A 13,950-nucleotide genomic window follows, 5' to 3' on the forward strand; every position below is an offset into this window, starting at 1 on the left:
CTGTACTACTGCCAAGTCAAGGAGTCCAAGGACTGGTTTAAGGATAGGCCCTCATCCTTTTTTGTTATCCCAGGTCCTCAACAATATCTGGCATACAGAGAAGGAGCTCGTTTGTTGAATTTAAAACGAAAAAAAAAATACATTGATATGCTTCTCATAGTCAAAAGTTATATAACCATACCTTATAGTCACCCACAATTCTCTCATCTAAGAAAGCAATCTTATTTTTCGCAGTCATTTTTCTGTTTATACTAAAACTTTCATAGGTTAAACCACTATATTAAATGGAATGTTAGTGTATCATATTACAGTACGTGTAATTTACATTTAAAGAAATTAATAAAGAAGACTGTCATCCTACAGAAGTAGTACTGTTTAGTTGTGAGCTATTTTACTTAAAAAAACCCCAAAGAATATGAATTCCTTATCAGATTTATGGTTTGCAAATATTTTCTCCCATTTCATAGGTTGCCTTTCTCTCTGTCATTTCTTTTGCTATGCAGCTTTTATTTATTATTTAAAAAAATTTTTAAATATTAATTAATTTTATTTTTGGCTGTGTTGGGTCTTAGTTACAGTATGCAGGATCTTCACTGCAGCACGCGGGATCTTTCGTTGTGGCGCGTGGGTTTCTCTCTAGTTGTGGCGTGCAGGCTCAGTAGCTGTGGCTTAGTTGACCTGCAGCATGTGGGATCTTAGTTCCCCGACCAGGGATCGAATCCGTGTCCCCTACATTGGAAGGCGGATTCTTAACCACTGGACCACCAGGGAAGTCCCCCATGCAGGTTTTTAGCTTGAGGTAGTCCCATTTGTCTAGTTTTGCTTTTGTTTCTTGTGCTTTTGGTGTATGATCCCAGAAATCGTCGTCAAGATCAATGTCATGAAGGTTTTCTGTTATGTTTTCTTTTTGGAGTTTTATAGTTTCAGGTCTTAGGTTTACATCTTTAGTCCATTATGAGTTGATTTTTGTGTATGGTTTAAGATGAGGGTCCAATTTCGTTCTTTTGCATGTGGATATCCAGTTTTCCCAACTGTCTTTTCCTCATTGTGTACTCTTGGCACCCTTGTCAAAGATCAGTTGAACTTATGCTGTAGACTATAGGTCTGTATACCCTAATGAATGGGATTAGTGCCTTTATAAAAGAGACCACAGAAAGCTCTCTTGCCCCTTATGCCACATGAGGTTATGGCAAGAAGACAGCTCTTTATGAACCAGGAAGTGAGATCTCACCAAATATTGAATCCCAACACCTTGATCTTGTATTTCCCAGCCTCCAGAACTGTGAGAAATAAATTACTGTTGTTTATAAGCCACCCATTCTGTGGTATTCTGTTATAGCAGCCTGGATGGACTAAGACACCATATATTTATAAACTTATTTCTGGACTTTTTATTCTGTTCCATTAGTCTATATGTCTGTTTTTATGCCAGTACCATACTGTTTTAGTTACTGTAGCTTTCTAATACATTTTGAAATCAGAAAGTGTGATACCTCAAGCTTTTTCTGTCTCAAGTTTGCTTTGGCTATTCTGGGTCTTTTGTGGTTCTGAATGAATTTTAGGATTGTTTTTTCTTTTTCTGTAAAAAAATGCCATTGAGATTTTGACAGACATTGCATTGAATCTGTAGATCATATTGGGTAGTATGGACACTTTAACAATATTAAGTCTTCCAATCCATGAACATGAGCTGTCTTTCTGTTTACTTCTGTCTTCTTTATTTCTTTCAACAATGTTTTGTAGTTTTCAGTGTACAGGTCTTTCACCTTCTTGGTTAAACTTATTCCTATAAAAATAAAGTATTTTATTTTTTTGCTGCTACTTTAACTGGGATTGTTTTCTTAATTTCCTTTTTGGATAGTTTGTTGTTAGCACATAGAAATGCAACTGATTTTTTTAAGTTGATTCTATATCCTGTGACTTCACTGAATTCCATATTAGTTATAATTTGTGTGTGTGAATGTGTAATCTTTAGGCTTTTCTACATGTAAGATCCTGTGGATTTTTATAATCATTTCATAAATGGTGGTAGGACAGCAGGTTATTAGGGAAAAGTTAGATCCTGAATTAAATGAGAATAAAAATATTTGGAGGGAAATACAAGTGAATATTTATCTAATTGAAGAATAAGGAAGGGCTTTTCAGTTACTAAAGGTCTGGAAGAAACACAAGTAAAAGATTAACAGATTACATAAAAAGTAAATATTTTTCACCTTAAGAGGTGAAAAACTGCAAAGATCAAATGGAACAACACTTATGACACAGATGATAAAGGGTTACTATCTTTAACTTTAAAAGGGTTCATAATTCAACAGGACATTTATTAAAGACATCAATTAAAAAATAACAAAGGACATGGCCAACCAATTAAGAAATGAATAAATACTAAAGCCAATGAACATGAAAAATTATTCAACTACAGAAATAAATAAACGCAAATAACTGTATAATACTTTTGTCAAGTAAGTTGAACTTTTTGTTTAATGATAACAGCCAGTGTTAAAAAGTCTTTAAAATATCAGTAATTTTTGCTCCAAAAATTCTAGTCCTTGGAGCCTAAACAAAGAATGTAATCAGAGAATCAGAGAGGTATGAGCAAAGATTTATTTATTTATTTATTTATTTTTGGCTGTGTTGGGTCTTCATTGCTGTGCATGGGCTCTCTCTAGTTGCGGTGAGCGGGGGCCACTTCTCGTTGTGGTGTGTGGGCTTCTCACTGCGGTGGCTTCTCCTGTTGTGGAGCACGGGCTCTAGGCATGTAGGCTTCAGTAGTTGTGGCGCGCAGGCCTAGCTGCTCTGCGGCATGTGGGATCTTTCCGGACCAGGGCTCGAACCCGTGTCCCCTGCATTGGCAGGCAGACTCTCAACCACTGCACCACCAGGGAAGTCTGATGAGTAAAGATCTTTTAAAAAGGGTGCTCCACTTAGAATTATCCTTAAACAAATTATGATATATTCATAAGTTGGAAAAAGAAAGTAACACTAAGTTTAAAAAAAGTAGGGTATGAGACTAAGTGAAAAAAAAAAACAGGGTATGTATATGAAGTGTAACGTAAGATTTATTATCAACGAATCACCACATATATAGTCAAAGGGAATATACTTAAATGAAAAAAGTCATCTTGGGGTAGGCAGTAGGTTTAGCTTATGATTTGTCTAAATTGGATCAGATTTTTTTTTAAACCATGAAATATATTTATTGGCAGTATTTGCATAATAGATTTTATTTTAGACTACAATGATAAGCTACATAAAGAGAGCAGGTATCATATGATGCTGGAGGGGAATATTCTTCTAAAGCACATTTTGGAAATAATTAATAAGCATGATGTTAAAAATTATGTCTATCCTGCAGATTCAGGGAATACTGTGGAATACTGGGAGAGTTGTGTTAAATTCTTCCTCCACATTTGCCTTTTTCAATTTCTTTTTTATCTATACTTTTTGCTTGTATTTGAAGAAGCTGAGTTATTTGGCATACAAAATCATAATTTTATTTTTTGTTGGAAACTATACCCTAGATCAAAAATTGAAAGATCATATTTATTATTTTATGTTTCTTTCTCTTTGAATGTATTTTTTTCTGATATTAGTATGCAGCCCCTGATTTCTCTCTGTTTCATTTGTTTGCCTTATCTTGGCCTTTCCTTTTATTGTTTATTTTGTTTGTCACATTATTCTGGGTGAACAGCAATTGACTTTACTTCTTTTCTGACCCAACCTAAGAGTCTGTGCCTTTTAATAGAGAAGCTTAAACTACTTACATTTATGGTATGCACTGACTCTCTCCTCTCGTCTTATTTTGCCATTTTCTTAATGTCTCCTGGTTGTTTCCTTTATTTTCAGACTTCTGCTTTTACTTTTTGCTTTGTTTTAAAATTTCTCCAGCATGTTGCAAGGTATATGTTGTGTTTTAAAAATTCTCCTCATGAGAGAAAATATTCTCTTTTTATCCTCCTTTTTAAAAGGCATTATTTACCTGAAGTGGTACCCAGATGAAGTTTTAATGCAAGCTTTCTAGTTCAACACTGATTGTGTCACTTTTGAGGATAAAGGCAGCACTTATACTAATTATGCAAGAACAACAGGTTTCAACTAGAAGCGTTTTGGGCAAATAGGATGGATGGTCATCCTATCTCTGGGTGATAGGAATAAGGAGGTGCAGGTTTGGGGGTGGGTAGAAGATTTTGCTTTGGTGTATTCTGTACCTAAGGTGGTTGATGAACATTCAAAGGGAGGCATTCTGTTGGCAGTAGTATATATTGGCCAGAAACTCAGAAGAAAGCTTTGGGCTCAATATAAAGATTTCAGAGTCATTACTAATATAGCTAATAAATAGGGCCATGAGACTGAATAACAAAATAGAGGCAATAAGTATGTAGTGTTAAAGAAAAAAATGAATCCTGATGAACACTGCTTAATGTAAAAAAAAGAAGAAGAAAAAAAAAACTACAAAGGAGATTAATAAATTGCAGCCAGTGGGTAGGAAAAAAAATAGAGGGTTAACTCCATTCCTTGCCATGTCTTCTTATGAGACTTTCAAGATCAGGTAATTTCTGGCCAAGAAACAAAAGCAGAACTGTCCCATTCTGCAATGGTTCCAGATGAAAACTGGTAGTAAAACCAGATACGATTCCAAAAGGAGACACTGGAGAAAGACCAAGCTGGGTCTATATGGAATTGCACATGACATGGCACCATTTATGCTGTATCAAAGTCATTAGCATCTTTCTAAATCAAGCTGAAAAAAAATCACCATTATCTGGACAGTTGGACAAGTCTTACTGGGAAAATGATATTTCTATGCTCCTGTACTAGTTGGTTGGTTCAGTAATAAATATATGAAAACTTTTATTTGAAAAACAAATACATAAATAGAAGTGAGTGTGGTAATAAAGCAGGTAAAGAGTTTCAGGGAGCAAGGATTGACCAGTAGTGTTAAATGACACTCAAGGGTCCAGTAAGCAAAGGACTGTAAATGCCTCTCAGGTTTAGCACCAAGAAGTTACCAAGAAAGGTAACTGGTGACCTTGGCAGAGGCAGTTTTGGTACAGTGGTGAATCTGGAAGCTAGATTGCTATGGGTTAACCAGTAGTAGGAGGTGAGGAAGTGGAAACATTAGGCATAAAAACCCTTAGAAGGAAATGGGCTGTGAATGGAAGGTGAGAGAGAGCGAGAAAGAAGAAAGTAGGATTAATGGAAAGTTTGCTTAAGTTGGGAGTTTTCAAGTTATTTGGATATGATAGTAGAAGACAGTTGGAAGAAAGGGAGGAATTGAAGACAGAGGTAAGAGACAGGATCATGGTTTGAGCAAGGTCTGTTAGCAGGCAGGAGGGAACAAGGAAGGATTAATCAGCCTCAGATAGGAGATGGTGGGGAATAAGGTGGACCTGTGCTCACTGTCTTCATTTTATGTGTCTTCCTGTTCCGCAGAGGCTAGAAATGAGAAAAGCGTTCCCATACCGACTTAGATTCAGACAATCCTACGCAAGATGAGAAAGCCAGAAGAAAGGGAGGGACAGGTTGTACTTTGGCTACTCCTGCTCTTTCTACTGGCAAGCCCCACAGGGACATGCTGGGTTTTCCGTTAGCACGTTAGCAGTGTTCCAGCATCCTGGTGCTTTGTGGATGTCAAGAGGCAGAATGGGGGGCATTTGTTTTTCTGTCTGTGCAGATCCATGAGGCATGGTGTGACTCTAGGGCCATCACTTGTAGCAGCTCACCAGCTAATCCCAGCTAAGGCAGTGTTCCACCCATCATTTCCAACTCCCCCTCTGTTTGGTTGCGTAGGAGGAGGCAGCTCCCTGGAAGGGTTAGTTCTGTGGTGGCTTTTTGTTGTTGTTTTTGTTTTTAGTGTTATTGAGCCTGCTACTCAAGCCTTTCCAGGGATACTGTGAGCATTCAATTCCCTGTATTAAATTTCCTTTTGCTTGACATAGCTAACGTAACTTCTGTTTCCTGCAAGTGAACTCTGATTGAGAGGGACATCTACTCTTGTATCAGGAGGGAAGGAAGGATGGATATACATGTAGATAAATTTGTGTGTGTGTGATGGCAATCTCCTCAAATGCAGGAGTTTTTTAAACTGCGGTGTGCAGAGCCTCAAGGAGCTCCTAAATAGGGTTCACGGCATCTGTGAACTTAAATGAGTAAAAGTCACTTCTCCTTCTTACCTAACCTCTAACTTAAATTTACTATTTTCTTCAATTCTGAATGTAGGCATCAAACCACAGCATCATTGGCAGTTCCTGTGACTTTGCCTCTAATAGAAAGCAGATATTTTCATATTATATTAGAGCTGTTGTAGATCTCAAAACATTGTTTATGCTCATAACTATGGTATGTATTAGACTCTTGTTAGATCTTGTTCTGTAATACATTTATAAAGAAACACACACTGACGTTTTTCCAAAGATGACATAACAGGCACATGAAAAGATGCTCAAGATCACTAATTATTAGAGACATACAAGTCAAAACAACTATGAGATATCACCTCACACCTGTCAGAATGGCTATCATCAAAAAATCTACAAATAACAACTGTTGGAGAAGATGTGGAGAAAAGGGAACCCTCGTACACTGTTGGTGGGAATTTAACTTGGTACAGCCACTATGGAGAACAGTATAGAGGTTCCTCAAAAAACTAAAAACAGAACTACCATATGCTCCAGCAATTCCACTCCTGGGTATGTATCCAAAAAAACCCAAAAACAAAAAACAGAAAGCAAAAAGAAAACACTAATTCGAAAATATACATGGCACCCCAATATTCATAGCAGCATTATTTACAATAGTCAAGACATGGAAGCAACCCAAGTGTCCATCAACAGATGAACAGAAAAAGAAGATGTACACACACACACACACATACACACACATATACACACAATGGAATATTACCCAGCCATAAAAAAGAATGAAATTCTGCCATTTGTCGCAATCTGGATGGACCTAGCAAATATTACACCTAGAAGAATATGTCAGAGTTAGCAAATTCTGTATGATACCACTTACATGTGGAATCTAAAACATAACATAAATGACTATATATGCAAAACAGAAACAGACTCACAGATATAGAAAATAAACTAGTAGTTACCAAAGGGGAGAGGGAAGTGGGGAGGGGCAAAATAGGGGTATGGGATTAAGAGATACAAATTACTGTGTATAAAATAGATAAGCAACAAGGGTATATTGTATAGCACAGGGAATTATAGCCATTATCTTATAATAACTTTTAATGGAGTATAATCTGTAAAAATACTAAATTATTATGCTGTACACCTGAAACAAATATTGTAAATCAACTACACTTCAATTTAAAAAGTGGAATATAAAAAAGAAGCACATTACATCACAATTTTTAAAAATTGTTAACTCTATTTCCTTTGTAGTCCTATGTATTTTATTTTATGCATTTAAAAATATCATCCTGAAAAGGGGTCCATAGGCTTCAAAAGACTGGTAAAGCAGTCCATAGCATAAAACATGTTAAGAAGCCTGTTCTAATGTCTTCTATTTTGCCTGTAAAGTGGGGTTTCTAAACTTTGGCACTAGCGATATTTTAGGATGGATCATTCTTTCTTCCGGGGGACTGATTTTGCACTGCAGGATGCTCGGGAGCCTTGACTATGCTAGTAGCACCCTTCCTGCCCACATGACAAGCAAAGAAATTGTTACCTGCGGGGCAAAAGTGACCCTGGTTGAGAATCACTAAGGTAGTGCTAAGCGTGAGGAAGGTGACTAGGTCTGAGATCTGACTGGAGGAGAGAGGGCTCAGAATGCATGCAACAGAGGACGGCAGAGAGAAATGTCCAAAGAAAACATGCAATTGAGTGATGTTGAGGGACCAGCTGAAATCATCTACAGTCATCCCTCAGTATCCCTGGGGGATACAAGATCCCCATGGATACTACTGATAAAATCCAAGGACATTCAAAGTCCCTTATATAAAATGGCAGTGTATTTGTATATAACCTACACATACCCTCCCATATACTTTAAATTATCTCTAGATTATTTATAATAACTAATACAACATAAATGCTATGTAAATAATTGTAAATACAAGGTAAATGCTATGTAAATAGTTGCTGGTGTGTGGCAAATTCAAATTTTGCTTTTTGGAACTTTCTGGAACTTATTTCTTTCAAATATTTTTGATCTGCAGCTGGTTGAATCCACACATGCAGAACCTGCAAATATAGAGGGCTGAATGTATAGAGTAGCCCATGGATAAGAGGTTTTTCAATTTTTTTTTTTTTTTTTTTTTAGTTAGTTTATTTATTTTTGGCTGCGCTGGGTCTTTGTTGCTGCACGTGGACTTTCTCTAGTTGCAGAGAGCGGGGGCTACTCTTCGTTGCAGTGCGCGGGCTTCTCATTGCAGTGGCTTCTCTTGTTGCGGAGCATGGGCTTTAGGCTCGTGGGCTTCAGCAGTTGTGGCGCGCGGGCTCAGTAGTTGTGGCACACGGGCTTTGTTGCTCTGTGGCACGTGGGATCTTCCTGGACCAGGGCTGGAACCCGTGTCCCCTGCATTAGCAGGCAGATTCTTAACCACTGCGCCACCAGGGAAGCCCCTCAAGTTGTTTTCTTCTACTCACCATACATGATGAATATTCAAATGATGGACAGTCTACCATCAACAGCATTTGTGATATAGGTGCTGACTTACAAATGAGATGGGCTGGAGTTACCTACAACGTCCGAAGTACTGTTTCTTCCCCTGATCCAAATGCTAACATGTCTTAACATGCTGGTTGAAAAAAACACTTTATTCAAGCAGAAGGAAAACGAGAACATTTAGAACTTAAAATAACTGTTATTGCCCCTTGTTCTGCTATTGTCCAGAACAGCAGCGACAGGAAGCAGGGTGGGTATATTCTGAACTTGAATGGATCTGGAGGTTGCTGCTCCCAGAAAATCTGAGCACAGGTGGCATGGCTGTGAAGGATATGGAGCAACCCTATGATCCAGCAATTTGCCTCCTGGGGGATTTACCCAGGAGCAATGAAAATATATATCCACATAAAAACTTGTCCAAGAGTGTTGACAGCAGCTTTATTCAGAGTAGTCCCAAACTGGAAATAACACAAATGTCCATCAACAGTATAATGCCCTGTGGTGTGGTCATACAATGAAATACTACTGAGCAAGAAAAAAGAATGAACTGCTGACATATGCCACAACACATACGGAACTCAAGAACATGCTGAGGAAAAGCAGCCTTACACAAAAGAGAACATACATTCTTACAGACTGTATGAGTCATTTATATAAGTTTTAAATAGGCTAAATTAAGCCATGGTGATTAAAAAAATCAGAATAGTGACTGACTCCATTGGAGTGGAAACAAGAATTGATTGGGAACGGGCATGGAAATTTTCCTGGGTGATGATCTTCTCTATATTTCTTGATGAGGAGTTGTGTTATACAGTTGTATGCAGTTGCCAAAACTCACCAAATTGTACACTTGGATTTATGCATTTCACTGAATGTAAATTACACCAGAGGAAGGGGAGAAGGAAGGGCAGGGGGAAAGGTGAAGGAGAAGAAGAGGAAGAGAACGGCAAGTAAAAACTGAACTCACAGTCAACCAAACACATGCTGAAATGTTTGAAATGAAATGACGTCTGTAACATACTCTGAGATGTAGTCAAAAAAAAAAAAAAAAAAAAAGGAGGGATTGGTGGATAGCCAGGTGGTTAGATATGTGATAGAGGAAAGACACCTAACATTAATGGTAGATTCTAGATGGTGAGATGTGCAATTCTTTAAGCTTTTCCGTAGCTTGAAAATGTTCATACTAAAGAACGTGAGTGTATGGCAATGTATCTCTTTTGGCCTTTTTGAAGTATTTCATTAACCTTTGGGCCAAAAAAGCTACTTGAGAACCATCAAAGCATTTCATATGGTTCTTGCTCTATTTTAATAAATGGAACCTAAAATGTCACACTTATTCTCCATTCCGTGAATAACAACAATCACTCACACTCTGTGCCACCACCACCTCTGGATCGCTGAAGCTGTCCAGGCACCACCGGGCTAATTACCTTACACACGTCAGCCTCCCATAGAGAACTCAATGGTTTTCTTTATTGTCTAACAAAAAGTTCTAGAACACATCTTCAGAACTTCCAGACAGCCGGGAACTAGAACAGGTGTCCAAGAGGAAGACTATGTCTGTGATGGTGGGTATTTTTAGCAGAATGTATTATTCAAATGTGTTATGAAGGTGTGGGACAGTGTGTGTGTGTGTGTGTGTGTGTGTGTGTGTGTGTGTGTGTGTGTACTGAGCCGGAAGTGAGAGAAGCAAAATATATTTTAGAAAGAAGGTACACATTGTAAGTCATAAAAAGGAATAGTAACTTTATTCCAAATTCTGTAGAGAGAGAAAACTTTTTCCTTTTCTCTTTTTTCTTAAGCTCGTATCCAATGCCATATGATACTGTCACCTGGCAAAGGGGTGTGACAAAGGCTGCCCGGATCTGGCACCTCCAGCTCTTTTCTAGCTTCCCTTTCTCAATAAACCTTTGACAAAGGTCAGTTGTTTGAAAGGCTGGGTTTTTCCTTGTTTGGTCAAAGCGTTTCTTGCTCAGCAGAAAGATTAAATGTCTCTGAGTGTCAATAAATAAGTGGTTTCAGTGAAGCTTTTTGGAATCTATTTCCCTGAAGGCTGCTTGGTGGCGTGCCTGGGATTGCTTTGGTTTTGTGTGAAACTAGTAGGTAAACAATGTAATTACCAGGCTGCCTAGTCCCTGCGGCTCCTGACACCTGCAGAGCCACGCATTGAAGAAGAGGGCAGGGATAAAGTATCTTCACCTAAAACCAGGAGTCAGGCTTTGAACTTCAACTCAAACTGACAAAATGCCAAGGCGCTAAAGTGGCAGAAGTTGGATTTGAACTAAAGGGATCTCAGGAGCCCTGGTGCAGCTGTGCCTGCACTAGGAAGGTAGTGAATTAGGTAAATATCTACTAGGAGAAAAAAAGACAATAAGCCAGACTTAAACAAAGACATCAGTTTCTGATTAACTTTACTCTGGATGGAGTCCATAATTCAAACCTGATTCATGAAACAGTGTCTAACAGTTCTGGCTGTGTACAGGAGGAATGTATCAGAACTGGATTAGCTACAGTAACCCCACACAGAACAAGTTCAGGGAAATCTGTTTGGTTCATTTTATTTGCATGGACACCTCTCTGCTGTCATTAGGGAGAGAAGGGCGGTTTTCTGTAAAGCCAGATCAAACCATCTCTTCCTGAGAAGCAGCTGACTGACGTGCAAACCAAGCATCTTCTGCCTGTCCCATTGGAATAATATAGTAGATGTGTTTCATACGACGACACACTTAGTGGTACCCAGGTTCCAAAAAGTAGCAGACAGACTTTGAAACTTAATAGGATTCAGGAGGAAAAAAAAAAAATCCTGGCTCCTTCCTTAACATAAATTGTATATAATCCGCAAATCAGCAGGCAGTTTTCATTGGTTTGTGACTCATTTGGGACTTAATTCCAATAAAGATGATGTGGTGACATTTAAAGGCTTGGCCGAAATTAGAAACATAGGAAAACTGAAGGTGACTTTGGTGGAAAATATAGAATATAAAATAGCGTGCAAAATAGTAAGACATTCACTCTTTAGGTGGCTTTTATGAATTGCTGACTCAATACATCCATACTGTTTTGGCCATCTGACTACTCTGCCAGTCTGATGGTGTGGGATGAGTGACAGCCTTACTTTCACAGGCACAGAGTGGTTTTTGTTTTTTTAAGATAGAATGATCTATCAACATAGTCTTCTCGGACATTCTCCCAGGACAAGAAACAGAAGAAAGTTGAATGACTTGCTTTCTGAGCAGAGAGTGAAGTAAAAATCTGAAGTTTAGTCCCCGTGCATCTCACACACTGCACCCCACACACTTCACATTTAAGAGACCTGGCTACATGGATGCCGGGCTACAGACTGGCTGGTACAGTGAAATGGAGCAGACCAATGTTCACCTGGCTTAGGTGCTCTGCTGTTTCAAGGAGAAATGCTGGTCTCATGGGGTTAGAAGAAAAATCCAGAAGCATTCCTCTCCTCCACTAACATCTCCATCTTTGATAACTTGGGCATGGGGATGATCAGAGGGAAACTGTTTGTTGCATTTTTCTTATCCTTTATTGGTACTTTATAGGATTACTAATAAGAAATCTGAGTAAGTAACAAAAATCTTGCCCCAGCACATATTGGGACTTCTCTATGGAGAGTGCTGATGACGGATGGCCCTTCATGACACAGGACCACCAGACCTTGGATACGGTGTAGGCCGTTGATGCTCAGTGGTGGCACCAGCGTTAGCAGAAAAGTTTATGCTTCTGGGGTTGTTCCGGGCTGAAGTGTATCCCTATCCCATAGCGTCTCAGAATGGGACTGTATTTAGAGAGAGGACCTTTAAAGAGGTAATTAAGGTAAAATGAGGTCATTAGGGTGAGGCCTAACCCAATCCGACTAGTGTCTTTATTAGAAGGGGAGATTAGGACACACAGACAACACAGACTGTGGGAGGACCATCTTGAAGAGGCAGCAAGGAGAGAGGCCTCAGGAGAAACCAAACCTGCTGACACCTTGACCTTGGACTTCCAGCTTCCAGAACTGTGAGAAGTTAAATGTCTGTTGCTTAAGCCACCCAGTCTGTGCTATTTTGTTATGGCAGCCCTAGTGGTCTAATACACGGGTTTACAAAGAAAACGTGAAGAATATTTGGAATTGTTCGAAGTACAAGAGCCTATCTAGGCTAACTCAGAGTTGTCGGAAGTGTGTTCCTAGGAAGTTAGTAACTGTTACTGGGAAAAAGAAAGGGGGATTCTGGGCTCAAGTGAATTTGGGAAATGCTGGATTAGACAGTCAGCCAGGTTTCTTTGCTGCAGAACTTCTCGGAGCCTTTAATGTGCTGAGGTGCATATTATGAGTTTGATTCACATGATCTGTGTGCCATCCTTGACACCTCTCTTTGCCTCATTTTTCATTTCCAATCCATGGCCAATTCTTGATGACTTTATCTTTTAAATATTTCTTGAACGAGTTCACTCCATCTGAACCTTCATGAAACCTGGGTTGTACCAACATTGCCTGACGATTTCATTTTCTAAATATTTCTTGAATTAGTTCACTTTTCTCTACTGAACTGCCATTGAAACCTGGACCAAACGACCTATGTCTCTTGCTTAGTCCACTGCAAGGCCTTTCTGACAGGTCTGCCCACACCCACTGGGTGCTCTCCAGGCAGTTGTCCACAACGCAGCCACAGGAATCTTTCCCAAGAACAGGCTGGATTATGCCAGATCCCTGACTGTAAAGACATTTCAGTAGCGTCCCACTGTTCTTAAAATGAGAAGACAAAATTCCTTCCCACTTCTCCAAGCTTATATTGAACCATCATCCTCCCTGGGCTCCATCCATCCTCACAGGTTTTCTTTTAGTCCCACACTGTTCTGCCTCTACCCACTACAGGGCCTTTGCTCATGCCGCCTCTTCTTCCTGGTTAACACCCCCGATCTTCCTCAGGGAAGCTTTCTTTTACTTCCATTCTTGGGTCAAAACCCTGTACCACTGATTCACATTGCACTTGTCACTACTGAAAATTTACCTGCATTATTTGATTATTTGGTTAATACCTGAATCTTCCTCTTCTGCATTGAAAACTCTGAGTTTGTAGAACACCTTTGGAGAAATACCCAGTTAATTTATTGATGAAGGTCCGGGGAGGACACCTCTGAAACACACCGTGAAGAATTTTTATGAAGAAAGACAATGAGCAGGGTTCAAGGAGAAAGGTTTTGGGTCCTTAGAAACAGGCAGCTGTTGTTGCAGCTTAGCTAAACAACTCATGTGAAAAGTTGAATATGGAAAAAAATATGATATTGGGTCTAAGTTCTGCAGGTATATGTGGGTGTTTAACTTAAAAAAAA

The 13,950-nt window shown here is 39.1% G+C and overlaps 1 protein-coding gene and 1 pseudogene across 1 annotated transcript in view; one reads left to right on the forward strand and one right to left on the reverse strand.

Annotated features, from left to right (window-relative positions):
- The window catches only part of C4H4orf19 (chromosome 4 C4orf19 homolog), an 82,858-nt gene that overhangs the window by 39,818 nt on the left and 29,090 nt on the right, over positions 1-13,950 (reverse strand). The gene's annotated exons all lie outside the window — the stretch shown is intronic.
- On the forward strand, positions 4,521-4,724 carry LOC137763502 (large ribosomal subunit protein eL39-like; annotated as a pseudogene).

Source organism: Eschrichtius robustus, chromosome 4, assembly GCF_028021215.1.
Source record: "Eschrichtius robustus isolate mEscRob2 chromosome 4, mEscRob2.pri, whole genome shotgun sequence".
NCBI classification, from domain to species: Eukaryota; Metazoa; Chordata; class Mammalia; order Artiodactyla; family Eschrichtiidae; genus Eschrichtius; species Eschrichtius robustus.